This window comes from Sabethes cyaneus, chromosome 2 (assembly GCF_943734655.1).
Source record: "Sabethes cyaneus chromosome 2, idSabCyanKW18_F2, whole genome shotgun sequence".
NCBI lineage: Eukaryota > Metazoa > Arthropoda > Insecta > Diptera > Culicidae > Sabethes > Sabethes cyaneus.
In genome coordinates this window covers 154,382,642-154,409,130 of record NC_071354.1, presented here as the reverse complement: position 1 = coordinate 154,409,130, position 26,489 = coordinate 154,382,642, and positions in this window count along the sequence as shown.

Here is a 26,489-nt window from a genome sequence, read left to right as displayed (position 1 = left end):
CCGTATTTTCAAAACAGATATGCAAGTGATGTAAAATACTGCTACAAATTTTTAACAAGTAATTTCCTCCTGTTGATATCGTATTACCCGTATAACGAAAAATTACATCAAAACTGACCTAGAATAACATTTGCACATAACTCAGCAACTATGCTTCGTAAGCAACCAAAATTTACGTTAAATTCAAGCTGTCAAAGTAGTCACCCATCTATGCCAATGTAGTCAATTTACTCGGAATCTGCACCGATAAATCATTAAATCGCACTTTTACCCCTCCTTACTCTATAACAAAGGTAAAAATGTAGTTTCAACCACATTTATGGTTGTTTTACGCACAAACAGAAATTTCATTTTGTTGCAAACTGATATGTATGATTGAAATATTTATTGTTATATCGATGTTAAACTCAATTTGAAAATACTTTACTTTTAATTCAAAACTGTTATTTTCTTGATTCAAATAGAATTTTGTTTTGAAACAAAAATATTTTTAGGTTGTTACCTATAAAAATTTCGTTTGAAACAAACTGGAATTTTTTCGCTCCGTGATAGCAACGAAACTTTTCCCCGAACAACCCCGTTGAGAATCGCGGCTAAAACGCTGAGAGACGAACAGCGTCGCGCGCGGTAACTTACAAGTCGCAAGGACTTGCATAGTGTCGTCGTCCCGTCAGTAAAATGAGTTAGATTCTCGATCCATGAATCGAAATTTTACCCCGTCAGTAAATCGAACTTTTGCCCCGCTAGGCGTTTGACGGGGTTTTATTAAATTATGGAAAAGCGAGATATATTTTGTAAATTCTTCTCACCGCAATTTCAAGAGAGATATCTGAGTGATGTAAAACAGTGCTACAATTTGTCAACAACTAATATCCTCCTGTTAATATCGTATTTGCCGTACAACGAAATATAACATCAAAACCATTCTAAAATAACATTTACCCATAATTCAGCAACTATGCTTCTTAAACAACAAATGTTTATGATAGATTTAAGCTGTCAAAGTACTCACCCATTCATGCTAATGTAGTCAATTTACTAGGAATCCGCACTGATAAATCATTGAATCGCACTTTTACCCTCATCGCACTTTTACCCCTCCTTACTCTATATGTTTATTACAAAATACCCACAAGTTTATTTTCGTAAGCTTTGAATCATTCTAATAAAAAACTTTTTTTTCAGAGCCAGAGTACATATTTAACCGAAGGTAAGCATTGCTCTCTAAAATATTCACAAATTAAATTAAAGTTCCAAATAGGTTCAACAATGATTCGAAAATATCTTTTTAACGAACCGACATATAGGTTAATCACGTTAATTATTAATTTTTTCTTACGGTTGGCCACACCGACATAGGTTAGACATAGGACATAGGAAATACTTAAATTTGGATTTTCTAATGCAAGCTCTTGTTCAAATATAGTGAAAATATTCACAGAAAACCGATATCTTATGTATGCGGGTGCTCGAGTACTGTAGTTTTGGGTGTATAGTATGAGTCAGATTACATACGAACGGCCAAAACACAAATGACCGGCGAACACTCGCGGCATAAGGCCGTGTAGCCCTGAATCATCAAAGAAACGTTTCCTACTGACGAATAGGGGTTCGGCGTTTCATAATACGGCCAAATATAATTTCGGTCTTTGGTGACAGTTGTTGAAATTCGACCATTTGGATTTCGATGATTTATTATTCGACCATTAGGTATCCAACTCGGGGAGTCGATGCGAAGGCTAGGGAAAACTAACAAAAGTCAGTAGGCCTAGGAAAGTGAATAAACCTACACTGATGTGATTTCTGTGGGAGGGGGGGCTGCCTCCGCAGTGGCCTGCACTTCCGACGGCGGGTCCCCGTCAACCTTCGCGGCTTGCACCCGCCTAGCCCTGAATCGTCTGTGAAAAGTCATAAAACATTTTTCTCGGAATTATACCAAAAAGTAGTTATGTTATAAGTTTTTCTGCCAAATTGTCCCTAATGTTTTTACGGCAAATAACGTTATGCCAAGCAGCATTATGTCAAACAATTTATGTTAAATGGGCGGCCCCGGTTCTCATTGTACTGTGACGCAGCGATGATTGAAAGCAAAATTTTGTAAATTATGCCTAACGTCCATTATGTCTACCGTCCATTATGCCTACCGTCCATTATGCCTATCGTCCGTATGCCTAACGTCGCGCACCCGTTCTGTAGACTGAAATTGTTAGCGAAGTCCTTCATCGGCAACTACCATGCTGGTTTTCGTGAGGGTCGCTCCACGACGGATCAAATGTTTACCCTGGGTCAGACTAGACAAGTTCCGAGAGTACAACTTGCAGACTCATGATCTATTTGTGGACTTTGAGGCAGCGGATGATTCAGTCAAACGAAATGAACTATGGTAGACAGGCTTGGCATATACTTTTCGCTTCGATTTTGCTCTTTTGATTACTGCATCTCAGCCAAGCAAAATTTGAAAAAGTGATGTATGGGGCGTTTGTAGAATTTGTTATTATCTACAATATTGCTGAAGTAAGCATTACTGTGAATTTTGTATCTATGCGCTATAAGGCTGCTACTCTCTTGGTAGCAAAAAGAGCGCTCTTTTTGCCACCAACGGCAAATACTGAAGATAAAACTTCACTTTCTTCGACAATATTATAGATAATTACTAGCTCTACAAATGCCCCATACACCACTTTTTCAAATTCTGCTTGGCTGAGGAGCAGTAATCAAAAGAGCCAAATCAAAGCGAAAAGTGTATACCAAGCCTGATGGTAGATAATGCTGGAAGGCATTGCGATACGAAGAACAAACGTGGAAAGGAATGGAACTATCATCACGAAATCTCACACACGTCTTTTATTTTGTGGATGACGTCGATATAGTCGGAATCCACCGTCTTTAGGCCTTTTAAATGGGAAGCAGAGAAAGGGACTTTCCATTAACACCGCTAAAACAAAATATAAGGTTGCTGGCAGGGAACGTGGGAGTCCAAATTGTGTTGGTGCCGAAGTGGAGGTGGATGGGGAACAATATGAAGTAGTGGAGGAATTCATTTACCTGGGTACGCTCGTGACATGCAACAATAATTGCAATTGCAGCTGCAAATCGGGCTTCCTATAGATTATGTAACCATCGGCCTAGTCTCTGCCCAAGATTTAAGAGACTGTCGCGCGTGTAAAATGTTTGATAAATGTCAAGAAAATAGTTGAAATACTCTATTGCGAACAGCTTTTCCCGGCGACGTACGCAGCCGCGCGTCGACGGTTTCCACTCACCCACCACCAGGGGGCGGAAAAATGGAGTCAAGCTAGTGCGGATTGAGAATGGTAAGAAAAGTAAGAAAACGATCAGCCAGAGAGAGAGAGAGAGAGAGAGAGAGAGAGAGAGAGAGAGAGAGAGAGTAAGGTTCTTGGCGCGAAAAAAAGGTCTTAGGTCGTTGGACATAACATAAATGAAGCGATTACCTTGCCTGAAGCCATTACAAAACAGAAAGACAGAATAAGGCCAGAAGGTTGAGTTCGATTAAATACACAAGTTAGAAGAAAGACAGAAGTAAATGATAGAAACATAGAAAGTTTGAAGGAGGAAATGATAGACGTGTATAACGAAGCAAACAAAAGAACCCCTGTGCTTACCCCCAGCAAACCACGAATCGTATAATAATGTGTGAAAATTATCTTAAATATCGCTAAACAAACTCGAAATCGTACATAAAGCTTAATAAAGCGCACCCTAGTTGACATTTATTCGTACAAAATGATAGTAACTGATTCACATACGATTTTCGTCACAGAATTGTATAGCATTATGGAACTAATCATGTTGAGTCGGATTTCATCGTATACAAATACTTATGAATGTGAATTGTTTTCATATAATTCGCAGTACGTATATCGCCTCCAAAACAGTACGCATATGTTGGTTTCGTGCATCGAATGCGATTGTTATAGATATATATCGGTACATATATCATATTTGTTACTTTGATATACACACGAAAATGTTTGCTGGGCCCTGTATTTACCCCGATTACTTGACGTTACCAACGTGACCCGGAGCTGTACCTGAGTGTACCGAATTTGGTCCTCATTTCATTCATTACACTATTTCTGAAGAGACAGTTAACAGAGTAACGGTAGTTAGAGACTTAGGCGTACTCTTAGACACTCAAATGACCTTTAGAGGTTTATTCTCATATAATTGGTCAGGCGAATAGAAACTTGGGTTTTATTATTAGAGTTGCCAAAGGATTTACTGACCCATATTGTTTACGAGCACTGTATTTTGCCCTTGTTCGTTCCATACTGGAAGCGTCAGCCGCTGTTTGGAGTCCATACACAGCTGTTTGGTCAAACAGGATTGAAGCAATTCAATCAAGATTTCTGCGTTATGCATTGAGAAGCTTACCGTGGCGAAACCCAATAGAATTACCGCCATACGTTGAACGCTGTCGTTTGCTAGATATGGATACCCTAGCTAAACGAAGAGACATATGTAGAGCAGTTTTTGTGGGAAAATTACTGACAGGCGAGATCGACTCCTCTTTTATCCTTGCACAAATTGGCATTAACATTCCGCCCAGAAACCTGAGATCATGGGAATTTTTAAGACTACAATACCAGCGCACTGAATATGGACAGAACGAACCCGTAAGGGCGATGTGTGAAGTTTTCAATAAATGTTATTTATATTTTGACTTTTCCATGACCAGTGTTAGTTTTAAAAATAGATTAAGAAGATTATTTAGCTTATAAGTTTTGTGAATTTGTATATTAGAAATGTCTGTGAACCTTGTGATATATGTAAACACTTATTGTAAACGTTCAAAAGAAGATGGGGTTTTTATGCCTTTTTGAGAGTCTATGTTAGATTTTTTCAAAAAGGCTTTTCCCCATCCAAGTAAATTCATGGAGGCCTACTTGGCCAGATGGATAAATAAATAAAAATGAAATGAAATGAAATGTCCGCCGCTGCCACCAGGATCGTCAAGCCCGAAGCTGAGAGAGCGTCACTGCCATCGACGCCATCGCAGTAACGTCGCGTCGTCGCCATCGCGCTTGACCGAAGCCCTAAGTGAGCCCACAGTCGGAACGCCGGAAATTATCCATCGAACCCCGTTCCAACGTCGCCGACCTGACCACAATTGGATCCCGCTCAACATCTCCGCCGGAAGTGAAACCCCGAATCCAAAAGGTAAAAGTTATCGAAGAGAAGATCCGTCAATAAAGGGAATAGTTTGAGCAGAAGGTTTTCAAGTGTTTTCTTGATAATAAGTCGCGAACGTTTGCCGTCCCTGAGGTTTGTTTTAGGGGGTCTCGTAAGTGCTGGGTAGTTACAACCCCGTCAGTTACAATTACGTAGCCAGATAAAGTTCCGTAGTTTGCAAATTTTCACAAAACTGGCAATCTAGGCCTTCTAGTGGCCCTTTACGAACATGAATCTTGGAAGAAAGTTGATTAACGAGTGCATTAGGGTTTAGAGGGTAAAATTCTGCGGTCTACACTTGGTGCCAAAATGGAAAATGGTATGTAGCACACACGCATATGCTACTCTTTCGTCGGGCATTCTGGTCACGTGCTCAGGCCACTGCAACCTGCCACATTGTACTCCCTGCACTATATCAGCATATTTTACCGTATGCTCGCACTTTACGCTTAACTCCGCTCATAAGGTTCTGTGCAACATCTGGCTATGTCTTCATGTCTTCCTTGGATTTGACCTCCATGGTATGTTTTCGTAGTGTCTGCTTCATAATAACCCAGTATTTTTCGATGGGCCTTAGTTTCGGTGCGTTGGAGCGGGGGGGAGGGTTTCATGTGATTGGATACGATAGTGATTCCGTTGGCTTTGTACCACTCCACGACATCCTTTAAAGAGTCGCACGAAGCTAGATCCGGCCAGAAAATCGTAAGGCCCTCGTGTTGCTTCAACAGGCGACAGATGCTTCTGTAGACGCTCCCTGAAGCAAATCTGCCCGTTTACAGTCCCGGTAGTCTCGAACGGCGCACTCCGTTTGCTACATGAGCAGATCGCTTTTCAAATCATGTATTTCTTGGTAAACTTTGAAAGTTTATGCTTCCTTACTTCCTCCGGAACATCAAACTTGTGCTGGGCGGTCAAGAACAGTATCCCCGGAAGCTACCGGAAGTCCGCCTTGACGTAAGTCTCATCATTCATAATGAGACAATAAGGCTTCTTGGCCCGTAACTTTCCCACCGTATTTTGCCGATCGTCATGATTTGGAGCCTTCTGCACGGTCCTTGGCGCTCTGAACGATAGACTTAGACAGATTTAACTTTTTGGGCACATCCCTGACCGAAGCATTGGGATTCCGCTTAAACTCTTTCACGACACGCTTGTGATGCTAATCACTAATTGAGCATCCATTCTGACCACATTTCTTCTTCCGTGCGATGCTCAAAGTTTCGTGGTAACGTGTAATCACACGACTCACCGTTGACTGCACAATTCCACGTTGTTTTCCGATGTCCCGATGAGAAGCTTGAAGATTTTCCAGGTGCTTGCGCCAAATCAATTCGCGACGTTGCTTTTCGGGTGACGCCATTTTTCCCAATTTTCGAAAACCTGACAGCGATAAAAATATAGTGTAAACAATACACTCTAAACTACTTCTACTCAAATTTTCAAGAGAAAATACCCAATGGGTAATTTTCTACACCGTTTTTTCTGTGATGCAATTTGATGTGGCACTCCCTTCAATGGCTTAATACACATGCTAGATATAGCCTTTTTCTGAAAATCCGATGTTTAAGTAATAGACTCCTAAAAAAACTACCAAACCTAACTTATATACAACTTGAAACGTTCAGTCCAATTTGTGGCAGTATGAAGTTTGCCGTGTCGCCTATTAAACTTATCAAATATGCAATCTGAAACTTACTTGAACTAAAACTGAATGTTATATTCTATGTCACCGGTACGTACATTCCATGGTATACCTGTTTTTCGAAAAAAAAAGATTTAATTTCTCGACGACCATGTTACCTTAATGTTTCCCTGAAACATGCAACCAATACCAGCTCTAGACTTTGGCTACCGAGTCCCGTCGTTTTAATAACTCCATCAGTTGTGACAACAAATCAATGTGCTTGGTGTAAGCTTTTGCCTCGACCTCGTCGTCGTCCGTGCAAAACGATCCTGACTTTAAACTTTCCAAACAAATGAAACTAAAGTCTAGACTTTGTATTTGAGCAGAGATCGCACGCAGCATTCTCAGCATAATGTGTACGTCTGCTCACGAGGCTGCTGACAGGCGAACTTCAACTTATGATGGCTTGTTTATCTGCAACTTCGTGCCATTGAGCTTCTCTGTGTCTCTCTCTCTCTCTGTCTCGCTCTATTTGGTCGGTTGTATGAACGGCGACCGTTCCTCCTATACATGCGATTGTACAACACTGCTGAACATGTACCAGTCCCAGGTATATTGGATTGGGATGCAGCCTGTTTGACACTGCAAATATGTACCCATTGCTCCCGGTCCTCAGCACATAAATATGTACTCTACGTCGGTGCCTATACATGGTGCTTCCATTGACTGAAGTATACCACTTGGTCGAAGCAACCTATGGACAATATTCTGCACTGTGGAGAGCAGCGCTAGGCAACGCTAGTTCTAGATGAGGTAGTTGGGTAAGGCACCCGAAGGCATAAACAACCAGCATATTCAGGATGACGACAACGACAACAGCTCACCGTAGTGCTGCTTTCGGAGCTACTACCATCAGCCCTCCCACCGACATGCGATGGCATCGTACCTACTCCGGTTGATGATGACGATGTTGACGGTGATGGATTCACGCCATAGAGAAGCTGTGCTGAACTGCATATATACCCTATAACCCTCTCTCCCGACGAAGGACAAACCGACCGGCCGGCCCGGCCTGGCCGGTGTGATGGCGGGAAGAATATTGCACGGATGAATGGGTGGTTGTGTGTGCTTAGTAGATTTCAATCTTTTTCATATCACTTCGGGCTCCGGCTCCATTTGCAGCGTGGGGTGTACCAGTCAGTGCCCCCATCCCTCCCCCCAACCCACGCTTGTCGGTTCCTTTCTAGAGATGATAAAGTGAGCAAATTAAAAATGCATTTCTATTGGCACAGTCTCAATAACGGGGTGTTTTGGTTTTATGCTTAGTCTCGAGTGTATCGTACGATATATGCATGTACCTACTTGCAACATGAATGCAACGCTCACACATCATCAAACTATTCAGAAAGTTTTCGTATTAACTATGGCTGGCGGACTGAGAAAAAACTCTTTCATGTGGTTTGGTTACGGGTCAACGAAATTCTTGATATTTTGCATTTCTGAAATCAAGCATTATACACAGATATTTAGATCAAAGACGTATTGATGCAATGTATGCAACATCAATCAACACTGTGATAAAATGCATTGAAATATGTGAAATATAACTGGGAAATTTTTGAACTACCAAAAATAATTGTTAGTTTAGTAATAAATGGAATAATGATTAACTTTTTTGTCCATTAGAGAGAAGGTGAAGAATTCAGAATGTTTTGCTTATGACACGATGCCATCCACCAGTTAAATTTTCCGCACTACAAATTTCACGTAGAACTTTTCCCAAAGAAAATTTATTATTAAAAGCATTTTTCTAGAAAAGTTTTTCTTCAGTCCGACACAACAAATAATTCCTAAAGTTAGAATCGTAAAAATTCAATTCATTTGCACTGGAGGTAGCGCTACTTTTGCACCTTTCTCGCCTCTGCCGGAGCGCAGCGGGGAGCAAGAACACTTAATGATGCGCCAGCATCTTTGACCGGTAAAAGACGAACCACAAACCACCGAAGAAGGCACCCCGCAAACAAGGATCCATAAAAATCATAAAACAGCATCATTACACGAGACCGTAAAACACCGGGCTGTCCGCACCGCACCAGTAGCCGGTCGGTCGGTCTGTCAATCGGGTCGAAATCGGGGAAAATATAATAGCTAGAAATTAATAAAAGCAGATGACAACCGGATGTTACTAGTTACCCCTGCTGTATATTTTGTCGGCAGCTGTTGTTGCGTGTGAGAAAATTGGGCGATGGAAACGATGGGAGGTTGGGGACTTGGTTTCAATTAGAGCCGCACACGCTTTGATTTCCCTTGTTTTTCTGTGGCGTCTTTTATGTATAGGACCTAATCTTTTTCTTAGCAGACAATTTTTATGCGATTCTAATTAATTTTTGCTTTATTTTATATTGCCTCTCAGTTGACCTCAAGGTACGACACAGGTCGATGAACCAGTCATCGTAAGTTCGAGCCTCTTCTACCAATTGAATAAGAGTCAATAAGATCATAGCATTGGTCTGTACCCTGTAACCCTGGCTTCGAAGTCTGTCGAATAAAAAACAGAAGGTCAAGTCCCGAAGGCACAATGTAGCCCCAATGGTCGAAACAAGTGGCATTTTAATGCGATAAAACTGCTCTTGATTGCCAATAAATGAATTTATTAGTTCACATGCACGCCGAATACAAACGTTGCAACAGTAGTCATGTTGTTAGTTTCACAGTTGATTGCGGCTAATAGTTTTGTTCAAACTAAGAATCGATAACAATATAAGCTGAAACTTGTTTCGAACAGAAAAAAGTAATTCTATTTCTAGCTAAGTGTACTGTTCGATATTGGCCACAGTTTTCTATCGACCGTTGCGTTGATCTCAAATGAAAGCTCTATTAATCCGTGGTACAAACATTATTTGGAACACAAAATGTGTTGCAGCAAAAACCAAACCAAAAAAAAAACCGAACTATTTTCCCCTGGCAAAGCAGAAACATTGACTTCCGGACCATCGCGGATTGAACGGCATTGTTTTTTTGTTTTCTCGCATCGTGAGTGAAAAACCACTCCATCAAATTATCGGCAAATTGAATTTTACCTCCTTTCGGGAACGGGAACAATTGAGTGTTCAGCAGCAACCATGATAGTAAAAACATTCACCTGCCAGCCGGACGTATCCGTTGATGGGAGACTGCATTGTTGGTGCTCACCTGCTCGATCCATCCACCCAGTGGGAAGTGGAATATTTTCTCGTTACTTTGACCGGCTTTACTTGACTAGTAGGGTATGCCATGGACCTTGTATTGGGTTATTACTTACATTTATGTTATCAGAAGCTTGTAGTGATATAAGGTAATTTGCCACTTATTGCACACCACCCAATTATTGTACACTTTGTGGTGTGTGCACCTTTTCTCGGCGGTTTATTATGTTAAATGTAATTTGACAACATCGGCTATACAATTTCTACAATACAATGGCTGGTAAATGGCTTGGTAATGCGTACCATCGGTGCCTTGTGCACTGGGCATAAAATAGACCCCACAGTGGTTCATAGCCTCTTACCTAGCAACTCCTACCCCAACCTCCTCGTGGTACCAGCCGGGATACGAGCAACCTCGGGTGGAGATCGGGTAACCAACCCCGGTGGAAACCAAGGTCGTATGCTGACAGGGGGGGGAGGGCTCCTTCGAGCTACGTTGGCCCTCCGGCGATACTGTGGGGTTGGTTGCGGGCTTTGCAAGCCTGAACCACTAAAAAAACCAAAGCAATGGACTCCGTAAGTAATAATAATAACTCTAATCGGAACAATCGGCAAAGACCCAGGCGACGAAAACGGACTAACGATTGGAAATTAGGAACATGGAACTGTCGGTCTCTAAATTTCCTCGGAAGTACCCACGTGCTTTCTAAAGAAGTGAAGAGCCGCAAGTTCGACATCGTAGCGCTGCAGGAGGTATGCTGGAAAGGAACGATGGTACGTACGTATAGAGATGGTCATACCATCTACCAGAGCTGCGGCAATACACACGAGCTGGGCACAGCTTTTATAGTGATGGGCGAGATGCAGAAGCGGGTGATCGGGTGGTGGCCGATCAACCCCCGAATGTGCAGATTAAGAATCAAGGGCCGATTCTTCAATATAAGCATAATTAACGTGCACAGCCCTCACCTCGGAAGTACCGATGATGACAAAGACGAATTCTACGCGCAGTTGGAGCGTGAATACGACCGCTGCCCAAGACATGATGTCAAAATTATCATCGGGGACTGTAATGCTCAGGTTGGTCAGGAGGAGGAATTCAAACCGGTGATTGGACGGTTCAGCGCTCACCCGCAAACGAACGAAAACGGCCTAAGACTTGTCGACTTCGCCGCCTCCAAGAACATGGCCATACGTAGTACCTTCTTCCAGCATAACCTCTACCATCGGTACACCTGGAGATCACCCAACCAGACAGAATCACAAATCGACCACGTTCTGATAGATGGTCGGCACTTTTCAGACATTATCGACGTCAGAACCTATCCGGGCGCTAACATTGATTCGGACCACTACCTAGTGATGGTAAGGGTACGTCAAAAACTATCGGTTGTGAACAACATACGATACCGCCGCCCGCCACGGTATAATCTAGCGCGACTGAAGCAACCAGAGGTCGCCGAAAACTACGCGTTATCTCTCGAAACCGCGCTGCCGGAAGAGGGAGAGCTGGATGAAGCCCCTCTTGAAGACTGTTGGAATGCCGTGAAAACAGCCATTAACAGCGTAGCGGAGAACGTCCTAGGCAGTGTGGCACCGAATCGACGTAACGAATGGTTTGACGAGGAATGCCAGCAGATATTGGATGAGAAGAACGCAGCGCGGGTACAAATGCTGCGTAGAGCCACCCGTCAGAATGTGGAGCGATACAAACAGAAGCGGAGGCAGCAAACCCGACTCTTCAAGGAAAAGAAGCGCCACCAAGAGGAGAAGGAGTGCGAAGAACTCGAACAGCTGTACCGCTTCCACGACACACGGAAGTTCTATCAGAAACTCAACGGATCTCGCAAAGGCTTCGTGCCGCGGGCCGAAATGTGCAGAGATAAAGATGGAGGTATCTTGACTGATGACCGAGCGGTGATCGAAAGGTGGAAGCAGCACTACGATGAACACCTGAATGGCGTGCAGGCGGAAGACCATGATAGCGGAGGAAGTGACCACATTGGTGCAGCAAGCGACGAAGATGTGCCACCCCCATCGATAAGGGAAGTTAAAGAAGCCATCCAGCGGCTGAAGAACAACAAAGCAGCGGGAAAGGATGGCATTGGAGCGGAACTTATTAAAATGGGCCCGGACAAGTTGGCCGGCTGTCTGCATCAATTGATTGTCAAGATTTGGGATACGGAACGACTACCGGAGGAGTGGAAAGACAGGGTTATCTGCCCTATCTACAAGAAAGGTGATAAGCTGGATTGTGAGAACTACCGAGCCATCACTATCCTGAATGCCGCCTACAAAGTGCTGTCCCAAGTCCTCTTTCATCGACTATCGCCAATAGCCAATAGATTTGTGGGAAGTTACCAGGCCGGCTTCATGGAGGGTCGGTCTACAACAGACCAAATCTACACCCTGCGGCAGATCCTCCAGAAGTGCCGCGAATTCCGAGTCCCCACGCACCACCTGTTCATCGATTTCAAAGCCGCATATGATAGCGTAAACCGACAAGAGCTATGGAAAATTTTGGACGAAAACGGCTTTCCGGGTAAGCTTACTAGACTTATCATGGCTACGATGGATGGGATCCAGTGCTGTGTGAGAATCTCGGGTGGATTGTCGGACCCATTCGAATCTCGCAGGGGACTTCGACAAGGAGATGGTCTTTCCTGCCTGCTATTCAACATTGCGCTTGAAGGTGTTATAAGGCGAGCGGCGATCGAAATGCGGGGCACGATTTTCAACAAATCCAGTCAATTTATCTGCTTTGCTGACGACGTGGATGCTGTCGGCAGAACATTTGAGGCGGTGGAAGATCAGTACACCAGACTGAAACGGGAAGCAGAGAAGATTGGATTGCAGATAAATACGTCTAAAACGAAGTATATGCTGGCGGGCGGGACCGAGCGCGACAGGGCTCGCTTGGGCAGCACCGTGGTAATCGACGGGGATGAGTTCGAGGTAGTCGACGAGTTCGTATACCTTGGCTCGCTGGCAACAGAGGACAACAATACCAGCCGTGAGATTAAAAGACGTATTATCAGCGGAAGTCGGGCCTACTACGGACTCCACAAACACTTGCGGTCGAACAATCTGAGCCCCCGTACAAAGTGCACACTGTACAAAACGCTAATTAGACCGGTTGTCCTCTACGGGCACGAAACGTGGACATTGCTAGAAGAGGACCTACGAGCACTCGGAGTTTTCGAATGGCGGGTGCTAAGAACCATCTTTGGCGGAGTGCAAGAGAACGGTGTATGGAGGCGAAGAATGAACCACGAGCTCGCGCGTCTCTACGGCGAACCAAGTATTCAGAAAGTGGTTAAAGCTGGACGGATACGTTGGGCAGGACATGTTGCTAGAATGCCGGACAACTATCCTGCAAAAATGGTTTTCGCATCAAATCCGGTAGGAACAAGACGAAGAGGGGCACAGCGAGCGAGGTGGCAAGACCAGGTGGAGCGAGATCTGGCGAGCACTGGGTGCCCGCGGAACTGGAGATCAGTTGCCATGGACCGAAACAGATGGAGAAATTATACTGCGCAGGCCTTGTCATAAGACGTTAGGCCAATTAAGTAAGTAAGTAAGGCTATACAATTTCATTATCCATCGAATTTCCTGCAAACGTGATTTTTGAGCGTAATAATAAATTTTCTTACATGTGTCCCAATTTCGTCTTCACCAAACGATTTTCTTGACAAAATTTTTAAGAAAGTTGATTTACAAAAGCTTTTATCGAGCGTTAGATGCAAATAAACATGTTCTATAGGTTTTGTAGCATTAACATAAGCTTACTATACTCAATAAGTGAATAAAATTGGGTCTTTATAACACAAATTGCCGACAAATTCGTAAGTTCAATAAAATTGAAATAACGTACGACACTCCTTCCAATTTTATTGCACGCCTGTTTTTATTATCCTAACCCCTGTTTTTCTGCAACGCGGATTTGACAGTTCACTTATTGTGTTGCGGTGTTGCTTTTTGTTTAACAACTCAAGGGATAGTTCTCCTTATTGCAATTTTTAACCGTTTATTGCGAGGTTTCCAGGTGCATAATTAATACTAAGCTAATCTTAAAGTACGGATATGTAAGTGGCCTTGTTCACAAATAAAATTACTTGACATTAATGCCAATGATAATAATGAGGAAGAGTCAACACAAAAGCTATGTAACAATTAAGCGTGAGGTGTGCAATAATAAGATTTGAAGGTTATTTGGGTGTGTAATAATTGGGTGCAGAGTTCCTATGGAAAAAAATGCATTTTACACGGTTTTTGTAAGGAATTCCACACACATAGTTATAGGAACTTATTTTATACTGGTAGAGCCCGAATATTACGATCCGGAAAATTTAAATGTCTATTCAAAATTCAGAAAACTCCGGATACATTCCATTGGCCAGTGTTTGCGAAGATGTTTAATCTTTGTATTAGTTCTTTGAGTTCTTATATTGCAAATCATGGATGACAATTTTCAAGCCGGCACAAAAACCCAGCATCTTTTTGACATAAATAATACATAGATATAACTTACTCACTACAAACAATTCACATTACAGGCAACAGATAACGAAAAATCAAAAATTGAAGTTGTGTGCAGCACTGTTGTATGATGAAGCAAGGCGACGGATAGGTTCCTGTTGGCCATAGTTTGTGCGATGAGTATTTAACCATAGCAAACGTTGATGGCGTTGTGGGCGCAGAGGGCAGTGTAGTTGTAGCATTGTATGTATGTATGGGGATAGCCACCATCACCTCAAGGGTTTCCCATTGTATGCAAGTAGAATTACTGCAGTATCGAATTTATCTACCCAGTAACTTTCATGTCAATGCTGTTCGTGAAGGACCAAAAGGGGTTGGGTGGATCTATAAGCAGTGTCGCTTGTATGATTCCACGGGAATATAAGACACTCCTTCCAGCATAGACCTCCGGTTTCTAGATACATAACTTCGCCGTGCAAACTTATCTTGCGTGATGATTTGTGTGCTAGAAGGGCGCGTCAAAATCCTCTCCGACCTTATATGACTTGGGCTGGTTACCACATCCCTCATCCAGTCTTTGATTCATTCGATACCCTGATGCTCCCTTCCCTCCCTTTTAATGATGTATATGTAAATGTATTAAATAATGAGTAATATGAATATACAATATATATAAAGAATATCTATTATAGTGGCAATGATTCTTCACTTGTCTATGTATCGCAGTCATATACTAATTAATAAACTATATTTTAAAAGTACATTCAATTGTATAAAATTGTACACTGTATTATTAACCGAGTCAGCCTCCCGATGGGCCAGCAAAGTATGCGACTGTGTAAGGTTTAAAACGGACAGCACACAAGAAAGACATCGCCACACATCAGTCTTCAGCCTAAAAAACAAACAGCCAAACCACTACTTATCTAAGCACTCGTCGGAACGTCCTCTGACCACTCTACATATCAGACCTTACACATGGGGAGCATGGTACCCGTACACTATGTACAGATTGTTTGCATGCAATGAGGTTTAAAAAGGTGTGGCAGATGAAGACATTTGATGGTATTAGTAGCGAAAAATCAGAAAACGACGTCAAACTACAAAAATAAACCGCGTCGGACAAAGGGGTTCGTTTTTGGAGTTTGACGCTTCATCGTGATTGGTCGATTTACGATTCCACCCACACCATGATGAAATTTATTCATTGCACTAACACCACTTAACCAACATTGCCACACCTGTATATATCACATTGGTTTGCATGATGGTCTCTTATTCCCACCACTAGCAAGCAAAAACACGAAAATACGAACGGCGATGATACGGTTTATTCGTCAGCGGCTTCAACAGCAAGTAGCGCAGCAGCGAAATGCACACATAGAAAGCACGAAGCTATGCACTGGCAAAAAATTAACAAGCCCCAACTGCTTCACTAACACACATGCACTTTGCATTTGATACACATTATTATACGAACTGCCGAAACCAGCGGGGTGCTATCCCTATCTTAACGAACGGTGTTTGACAGTCGACTTAACGAAGGGCGCTATTTCAAGAAATGCAAGAAATAGCGCCCGTCTGACAGGTAGATTTGCTGCCAACCTTATTGTCGAGATGTGCTGAGATGTTGGCAATAAAAACATGGCACCCATCGCAAGCCCCTGGCCGAAACGGAATTTTTCTTGCGCTGAGCGCACAGCTGAGCGCACAGCTGAGCGGGCAAAATCATTGCTCGAATACACAGACATGCACAACCGACAAAGGAAAAAGTTGAAATAGCTTGGATCGGAATCGCACTTTTCACCACCATTAGCTCAAAATATAACTCATTCCGATCCGCGGGGTACAAACAAGCATCGTTAGTCACTCTTGCTTATAGGAACTTCAACTAGAGGCACTCGCGTATATTAAATCAAAGCGAAAACTACCGATCCTTCGATCCAACGCATCGCGAAAACACACAAGCGTCCGATCTCTCTGCTTTCCCATACCGAACTCTGTTGTACATAAAAGAGTCATACCCGAAAACTGAAACAAATAGTTTTTATGGTCGTATTGGATTTTATTTAACTGAATAAAAACATCTCCACTGTGCTAATTCTATTGCCGGACAATATGGCTCTTTTGTGTTAGTGGCTCTGAACCGTTTATTGTCTGCCACAAACCGATTCATATGGTCGGTGTTAAGTCAGACAGAACCGAGTGGCAAAATTCTGACTTTGAGAAAAACGCATTCGAAGTTTGCTGCATTGAAAATCATCTTCTAACTCTGGCTGTTTGCAACATTTATGTAGTCTGATTAGAGTGAAATGTTCCTTAGAAAATTGTTGATCGTTTGCTATCATTAACTCATTTTTTAAATGTTGCGTCTTGATCCGGTCTGGTTTAATACCGACCGCGACAAGCAATCGAGTTGACCAGGTAAGTCGAGTAGTCGAATCAAGCAATCAAGTCAAGAAGTTGGGTTGAGCAGTCGAGTCGAACAGTCAAGTCGAGCAGTCAAATCGAGCAGTTAAATCAAGCTGTTCAGTCAAGCAGGTCGGTCGAGCAGTTGAGTCGAGCAATCGAGTTGAGCAGTCGAGTCGAGCAGTTAAATCGAGCAGTCCATTCGAGTAGTTTAATCGAGCGGTTAGGTCGAGTAGTCTAGTCGAGCAGATGAATCATGCTGTCCAGTCAAGCAGTCCAGTCTGCAGTTCAACCGTGCGGTTAAGTCGAGCAGTCGTACGTCAAGAAAATGTGTCAAACAGTCGAATCGAGCAGTTAAGTCGAGTAGTCTAATCTTGCAGTCAAGTCGATCTGTCCAATCAAGCAGTTGAATCGAGCAGTCGTATCGAACAGTTCAGTCGAGCAGTCCAGCAGTCGACCAGTGAGGTGACTGAGAATACAACGCATTGCTACGAAAGCATGACGTCCTGTCGGGGACCTATGTTTAGTTACCGATAAGCCTCTTATGACGTCCTGTCAGAGACCTGATTTTTGGTACAGACATAAGCCATAACTTTTGAACCACCGAGCCGATTTTAATGATTTTAGTTCTAAATAAAAGATATTTCAATCAAATTTTCAGGAAACATATTCGACTGTAGTTCAAAGCATTTCAAACAACAAAAACATACATTTTGAAGAAAGAAAGACTGGCAAACATGAAGATTTTTGTAGGCACCGTAACTCAGAAAGAAGTACCCTGAGCGTCCAATAAAAAATATGGGGTTAAAATTTTTCAACTAGGAACAAACACACCAAATTTGAACGAAACCGCAGCACTTTTACAGTTGCTCGTTTTTCTATCAATACATTAATGTTCCGATTTTGTCAGCCCCATGGTGAATTTTAGGCTGACAAAATGGAGAAACTGACAAAATCGGGAAATTATTTTTTCAAACATTTTTTCAAAATACAAGACTTAAGACCTAGCAATATAGAAGACTTCTACTAAAAATTACATTTTAACTCTTAATTGGTCAACCGAAAGCTCAATGAACCGGGCACAGCACACTGGTCCAGAATCTTTTTTGGTGCGCATTAGCTTTGAGCGGGAAAACTTGGTTTTAGATTTATGGAACCTTTCGAAGAGTTTCTTAAAATTAAAAGTTCTATCGTCCAGCGGAATTCAAATTTTGATTAATCCCCCTAAAAGTGCAATAAATAATTTATTTTTCTTCAGTTTCAATATAACACATTGATGTATTTTACAAAGTTTTACAGCATATTATTACAAGAAGTTTTGCTGAAAACAGTGACCTTCAATCTCTTCAACAAAGATAGAAAAATCCTATTTCTCATAAATTAAAAATCGTTAAATCAATTTTTCTATTTTAGCTGTTTTTGTAGTTGTGGTATGCCTTTTTCTTGTTTTACAAAGTTGTACAAATAGTAAAAATACACAACATTGCTGAACATAGTATACCACTACCTTTGCTTGTTTAGGAACTATAGAACTTTTACTATAAAAATACCCTAATTTTGACCCCGAATTACTCGCAAGAAGGCATCATTTTATTCAAAAACTCTCCCCAGAGAATCAGAATAGTTTCAAGCAGGCTAAAAAGTATTATAAATCATGTTTAAAAGCACAAAAGTTAAACAAAATTTTTAGGCTGACAAAATCAGGATAAAAAGCTAATAAAATCGGCGGTACACAAAATCGGGGGAAGACAAAGTCGGGAGCTGACAAAATCGAAACATTACTGTACTTCTATCTGAGATTTCAGTACAAGCTGTAGGGCAAAGCAACCATAACCTTAACAGTAAGCTATTCCCTTACACGACATTTTTGTGAAAAACTTGATTATCGTTCGATCTTCTGACTTTTTCAACCTGCCCAACATACATGTCTTCTTGAAAATCTCTGGTAAAAGTATCATCGAATTGGCATTTTGCCTGTGGTACAAAAACCTTGAGTAAAATGTGACAAAACAAATTTCTAGAGTATGTTGCATTAAAATAAAATTGTTCATATACCTTTATCCTAACATTCTTCTTCTTTTCTTACCATAGCATCTCAAATTAGAAATAATTGTTCATGCTTCTTTTAAACCTCTTAATAAATAGGGGTGAACCCTTTACTCCTTAAAAACAGCGGCAACAAAGAGTTCCGTTTTTCGGTCGATTATGCCCACTGTGGCGTTGCTAGCCAACATGGACTGGAGGATGTCCGATCAGAACACGCATAGCGACCATCAAGCTATACGATAAATGATCGACTGACGCAGGCTGCCATCGTGAGGGCTTATATCGACCGGTTGGAGGTGGAAGGTGAAAGCTTTTGATAAGAACGTTTTCGTGCAGCACTCAGAACAGAGAGCAATCACTCGAACCTTTCTGCTAATGAGCTGACAAATGTCCTAACGAGAGCATGTGATACAACCATACCTAGGAACGTGCAGCCAATGAACGCAGACATCGAACTGCGTGTGATCGAGCTTAAAGCGGCCAGGTCATCAAAGATGTAAGGCGTGGTAAGAAATCCTATTTCCAGGAAGTATGCCGCGTTGCTAACTCAAACCCTGGAGCGGTGCCTACCAGGTGATGATGTAAAAGATGAATGGTGCCCCGACTTCGCCGACATCCAATGAAAGCTAAGAGTTTTGTGAAAACGCCATTGCCACAGCACGTTGCTGTGACGTGGCCTCCGATTCCCTCCGGTCAAACCAATGACAACCTTATTCCGTTCGCGAATGAGGACCTTATTCCGGTTGACAGGGACAAAGAATGTTCCCGGTTCTAGTAGGGGAGTGTCGTCGTGGTTGGGTCACGTTTTGGAATACGCCCATAACTTTTGTTTCAAAAGGAATTTTGAAAATCTAAACACATCGTTGCAAAGGTCTAAGAATAAGGTATATTTCCGGAACGTTTTGAACTGATTACTTGAAAACTAAAAAAAGTTATAGGCATTTACGTGAAGACAAAAAATGTTGTCATAGTCGGCCATGTTGCACAGGTTGGGCCACCGCAGAAAATCTAAGACATACGTATTGAAATCATATATAGACATGAAAAGAATGAATTCCATGAGCAACGGCTCATATAGGTACAAATACCCTATTTTTAATTGCTTTTTTGCGAAATTTTTGCAACCTTGTAAAATCAATATTGCTGCAATCTCCTAATAGATGGTAAGCACAATGAAAAAAAAACAAGAAAAATCTAGGCTTTTATCGTTTTAATTTTGCTTTATTTCATCGCATTTTACGTGACTGACATTCTCTAGCGATTATTGCACTTAAAATTATGGTGGCCCAATTATGATTACTCAAGTGGCCCAACTTTTACAAATAGCGCTTTTTTAGTATTTCACCATAGCCTTCTCAAACACCTTACTGGAGGCAATTTTTCTATAGTCTTCGTGTGCAGCACAACACACTTCATATATTTTTAAAATTTGTCTCGATAATTGCATTTCATGAATCATTTCTGGAAAACTTTTTTTGTAAGATTTAGTCACAGAATTCAGCACGGGTGGTTTGAATACACGATTGAAACTCACAATACAGCACTCGTTCGCTAATTGCATGAATGAGGTGATGCGATCAGCGAATTTCGTTTTTTAATTGCACGATGGTTGCCAATATTTATTGGAAAACGTGATGCGTTATCACTGTAAAGAACTCTTCACATGCATTCACACGTACGCTAAATTTTGGGCAAAACATTTAAATTTTTACAAACGAACTAAAAGCTTAATGAAAATGTGTTCAATTAGTCAAAGTTTAGCCAAATTTGCATGAATTTGTTTGTAATGTATCTATGTAATGCAGAGATAAAGAGTTTGCATTCGGCAACGCTGCATTTTTGTTTATAGCAACCACCTGGGAAACCACGTGTAGTTTGACAGATAACTGCTTTTTAATTGCACGATCGTGCAGTTAGTGGACGTGCAATTAAAAGACGGTGCGATTAGAGGACGTGCAATTAGCGCACTAGTGCTGTATTGTGAAAAGTTAGCTATCACAGTATGAAGTTTTACAATGATTGTATCATAGATATCATGAGTTACTAAAACTGTAAAATCGTGATGGCCCGACCGTAACAGTGGCCCGACGATAACAACAATACCCTACTGCTACCCAAGTCGAAGACAAAACAGGCGATCTCTCATCCGACAGGCCTATCTGCCTGCTTGACACGCTGGGGAAGCTGTTAGAGTGAGCTGACGCCCGTTATGAAGAGTAAAGGGCCAAACGGAATGCTGCGTCAACGCGTCCGTCAGCGTTATTCTGACAGTTTTCCCATGGGTTTACTGTCTAATTGACGACGACGGATGCGTTAACGCTGCATTCTGTTTAGGCCTTAAGACCGGGCTGGCAAAAACGTAATATGGATTCTGCAAAAGGAAATCCACCGTCGATGCAAACAAGTCAGTCATAAAAAAGGCGGAAAAGCCAATGAGGCAAAAAAGGTGGGTAACAGATATTGTGCCATAGTCATGGTTGATGTCAAAAACGCCTTAAACAGTGCTAGTTGGGGAGTGATCGCCCTGGCACTGCACAAGATGAGGGTACCGGACCACCTATGCAAGATCCTTAAAAGCTACTTTGTGAAACAGACGCTGGTGATGGTGCAGTTGATGATGCAAAGAAATACAAATTGGCCGTAGATGGTCCACAGGCCTTGATTCTCGGTCCGACGCTCTGGAACACCCTGTACGGTGTTAAGGTATTGAGACTTGAGCTACTCATGTCGAGATTACCGGCTGCACCAACGTCCTAACAGTGGCAGGTGAGCTCCTGGAAGAAACGGAAATGTTGGCATCAGACCCCTTCGGGGTACGATACTGGCCTAACAAGCCGTCGTATGTTCGAATCTCGACTGGGAAGTGCTGCTATAGAGCCAGTTGGATCGTTGCACTAGTAAGCCCCGTAATTGTCCTGTACTCTAATAGCCGGCTGCCAAGTCTGTCGATAAAGAAGGGTCATGTTATCAACAGGACGTTTATATCCATGGCTTTGCTTTTTTATCATTTCAGCTTAAGGTGAAACGGTATGAATCCAAACATGGCCGGAAAGATGGCGCCTATGTGAGGATATTGCTTTTCCGGCCATGTTTGGATTTAGTACCGTTTCACCTTTACACCTTAACACGTAATTTAATGGGGGGGGGGGGGGGGGGGTAATGCCAAGCCTTACTTAATGTTACATAGGGGAGGGAGGGGGTTAAAAACCCGGAACTTTTGCGTTACGTAATTTGTGCACCATGCCTAATATATTTGTCTACCAAAAATATTGGTTTAAATAACACTACACTTGAGAATAAAGTCGTGTGGTTCAATGGTTGCCTAAAACAACAGTTGTATGGTTAAGAACTGAAACCCACACGACCCCGCAGCTCCTAGTTGCTAGCTTGGCTACTCAATTATACAAATTGAAGTATTTCCAGGTATGGCCACGTGGAGGCGCTAGGCAGGGACTTGCGCTAGATGGCTAGAGCTATATTGGGCGCTTTTTTCTGGTTGTCTTCCCCATTTCATACCCTACGTCAAAATTTGAAAGTCCTAAGTAAAAAATTTAGGGTAATGTTGCTAGAGTCAGGCCACTGTCAGGGTAGGGTCATCACAATTTTTCAGTTGTAACAATATAAATCTTATGTCAGTCAACTCTTCATAATATTGTGAGTTTGATAGTATTATAAAACAAGGAGTCTGAATGCAGTGCCACCATGCACGAAAAAATTTCCTGGTGCAATGAACTCGTTTTCAAGGAGTTATCCCGCAAGAATGTAATCGTTAAGATACCCATTGTAAATGTGTTGAGTCTGTCGAAACATCGGAGGAAAATTCCTTGTAACGTGTTTATCGTCAGAGTTGGTTCACTTAAATAGTTGGGCCACCATAATTTTCAGCGTAGAAGTGCAATATTCGCTAGAAAACGTTAGATATGCTTGCAGTATGATGAAACTACAGCTGTGCTAAGCACGGGTAATAACTGAAAAACAAGGCATCCCCCATCGAGTTACATGTAAAGGGGACGCATTATTCTTTGTAAACTAGCGGGGTATCACAGGGTATACGAAAAACCGCTTCGCAATATTGCGTAACGAGCCGGACGTATGTCACGTGTGCACTGAATGTCAAAATTCATTAAAATTCATTTTAACTTTAATCACTCCAAATTTGATCCAATTAGGAGAACCGATACTTGAAATTGCCCTACATTGCCTTTGGCTGGACTGCCTTTCCCAACAGCAGCTGATTGCAGCTCGTTTCCTTTTTGGTCAAAAATGCAAATCAGTCTTCAACCAAACCGTCACTCGAGGGTCGGTGCCACACTCTGATCAATGGTCAACCCACAATCCAGCCATCGAAGTCGAGTGCAGGTCAGTCAGTCAGTTAACCGGTTGATCTGTCGGTCGAAAGAGATCAAGCCTATCTAGAGAGCTTCGAAGGCTGTCCAGAGCACTGGTTATGTATAAAATGGAGAATAAAGTTAGTTAAGAGCAATTGAAAAGTCCAAACCATACGCCCGTCCGGTTTCAGACCATCGACAGGTAGTGCAATACATGTCCTGCCTGTCAGCATGGGAGATAAGTGCTTTTTTGCAGCTCCAGTGTTATAGGGCTCAAGCGAGAACCACTCAGTAAACGCAGAATGATGGCGTGTTTACTTTCGATAAAAAAAAAGCTTCAGACGTCAATATTCTCATTTATCCATTGAACATACAGCAGAAAATGAGTGTTAGAGCGGCTCAACTTAATGCAAATGTATGTAACCTTAAACTCAAATTTCATGATTAGGAAGATTTTTACCGGAAGCTGGTGCGATTCGTTTGCCATTACTATCCATTATTTGATTCCTATTCCGAATTCGATTAAACTTTAGCGGTGTAGATTACGTTTAATTAAGCATCGTTGTATAATTTGTTTTTCCAAAATTTTGGAAATTGTCTCAACTCTTAAAATGTGTGCATAACAATGATATATCTAGTGCTGTACCAAAAGCTTCATGAAACTTAATTAATGAGGCGATTTTGCACTAGCTCCAAGCCACCATTACCATTCGTTTCAAGCTGGTATGAACTAGATTACGCCTGTTGACAGAAGATTCGCCGCAAGCAGGCGAAACCGTCTGCGTTTAGCAACAAACTACCAATAATGATGCACAAACCTCACATATACTATTATCCGTTTTCCACGGTTCTCATTGACAACCAGCCAGTCATTACGGAAGCCAGCCCCAGCCCCGCAGGAAACGTTCGTCGGTAATCAGCTTATGCTGGAGGAAAGATGTTCGCTCCAGTTTCGCAAGCACAGCGGAATGCTCGAGAGCGATGCAGAAGCTCTTGACTTGGTACACGACTAATTGAGATTCCCCGTACAGCTACTTAATCGCGTGGTTTACACTTGCTCTTATTCTGCCTCGCGGAACATTTTGAGCCTACGCTTCGCTGCTGGCGGGTAAAAATAGGACGACAGCGATGACGACGACGACGACGGTGGTGGAAGGATGCTTCACGCGGAATATTCCAGCTTCGGCGCCGCTTTCAGCTCGTAGCATGTAGCGGCTCAGTGCACCGCTTGCCTTTCGTGGCCAGTTTGACGAACATTGGAAATTGATGTACGTTTTGTGCTGACGTACAACAGAACCGGAAAATTCTGCGGTGGAACTATAGACAGCTCGGGAATAAGTGGGGTTATCCACGCGGGGAAGGATAACTTGAGATGCTTTCTCCGGTTCTTCGGCGATGCTTTTTGCTTGTTGCCTCTTACCGCTTCGGTTACTATTTTCAGCACCGTCAGCACGAACGAATAATTGCTCAACGAGCGACGCGCGCGCACCATCGCACCCTCCAGCCATCGGTATCGGTGGGTTGCACGGTGTGGATGGAGATTCATTATGTTAATAGTACCAATAATTGGAATTTCTAATAAGAGGTGACGAGCGGCGAAGAGTAATTGTAGAACTTTCACTCACTGGACGCTGCCGAGATGAGGTTGATGAGGACGCCGTGAAGGAATATTGGTTCTACCACATTGGATATCTTACTGCAGGGCACGAAGCTCGCAACGTTTGGTGCATGATTCGTTGGTGATTAGACACGTACTTGCAGCTGGTATCGGTATGAAGAAAGAAGTTATTAATAATGTATTTTGGTGTGATTTAGCTGGTAGATGGTAGCGCAAATGCTGGCAGCCATCAAGCTGTTTGATGTTCTATTAATGAAATTATGCTACTTGTTGGGTTTGCTCTAAATTAATTATTGACGAACTGAAACTATCGTGAAGCTAGACAATTCATTATCATACTAATTCATTGTTACCTTAAGCTATTAATTGCGGTGATACCATCAATATGCTTTGGAAATTCAAAATTATTCCATATTTATAGGAACAAAATGACAACCTTTATGCTATTTAATTAATGTTGGCGAATGTCGTTGCCACGTTTTGACATTTACGCATAAATTAGTATATATTTGGTATACATAGTATATTTCCGATAGAACCACGATTGGCTGAAAATACAGTTACAGGCCGTAGTTGTCGAACAATGGTTCCACTTGCGCCACAATACTATTATGATGATCCTGCATTCTTTGCAGCTCCCAGGATGACCCTAATGGATTTTAGAGGTGCCTGTGCCCAATTGTTTTTCTTTTCGCCTCCTGCTGTGAAAAAAGCTTAACCGAGAAAAATCGCTGAATAACCGGTCCATGTGCCATCGAACGGAACAAATAATAATTTTTGCCGCTGGAGTAGTTCAAATCTTAAGAAACCCAAGTTCCTTACTTTTGAATCATTCCCAATTTGTGCAACCGCGGTGCTGGACGGTTTGACGATTCCTTCATTTACCGATCGCTTGCATTTCGGGTTAGGAGCGGCTTATAACAGCATCTAATCCGGAGCGGGAGGTTGAATTAAGAAAAGTGTTGTCTTGGCACTCAAGCTAAAATGGTAGCCCCATTACGAGACTCGACAGCGTTGCCCTAGTAAGACAACCTACATGAACCGAATTACTACGCAAAGTCAGAAAATTCGACTCGGAACATTCGGCATGGACAAAGGCGATGACACTAACACCGAAAGTTTGGCATCGCAGCATTGCAGGAGACTTGTTGCAAAGCCTAGAAAATGTAGAGGGTCCGTAGCGGCCCAACCTTACCAAAGCGGTGAAGCGCCCAAAGGGCTGGGGACGGACTTTATAGTAATGAGCAAAATGCAGATTCGCGTGATAGATTGGAAGGCGATCAACGAGAAGATGTGTCTGTTGAGAATTACAGCCCCTTCAACATACACTGTCCACATGAAGGTAGATTCGACGACGAGAAACCGTTGTACGCGCAGCTGGACACAACGTACGAAAGCGGTACGCCAAGGGACATCTAGCTCATCAATGACAATATGAACCCCCAATTTCGAAAAGGGAATGTAGCACCTAGGCTTTGCTTTGACGGGCGCTCACTAAGATAGTTATGTCTACGAATCCTACATAATCTGTGTCAGCCAACTTTTTGACGGCTACGAGAGACCACTGCATAGATAGAAGATAAAACTCACCCTTGAAGACAACTTCT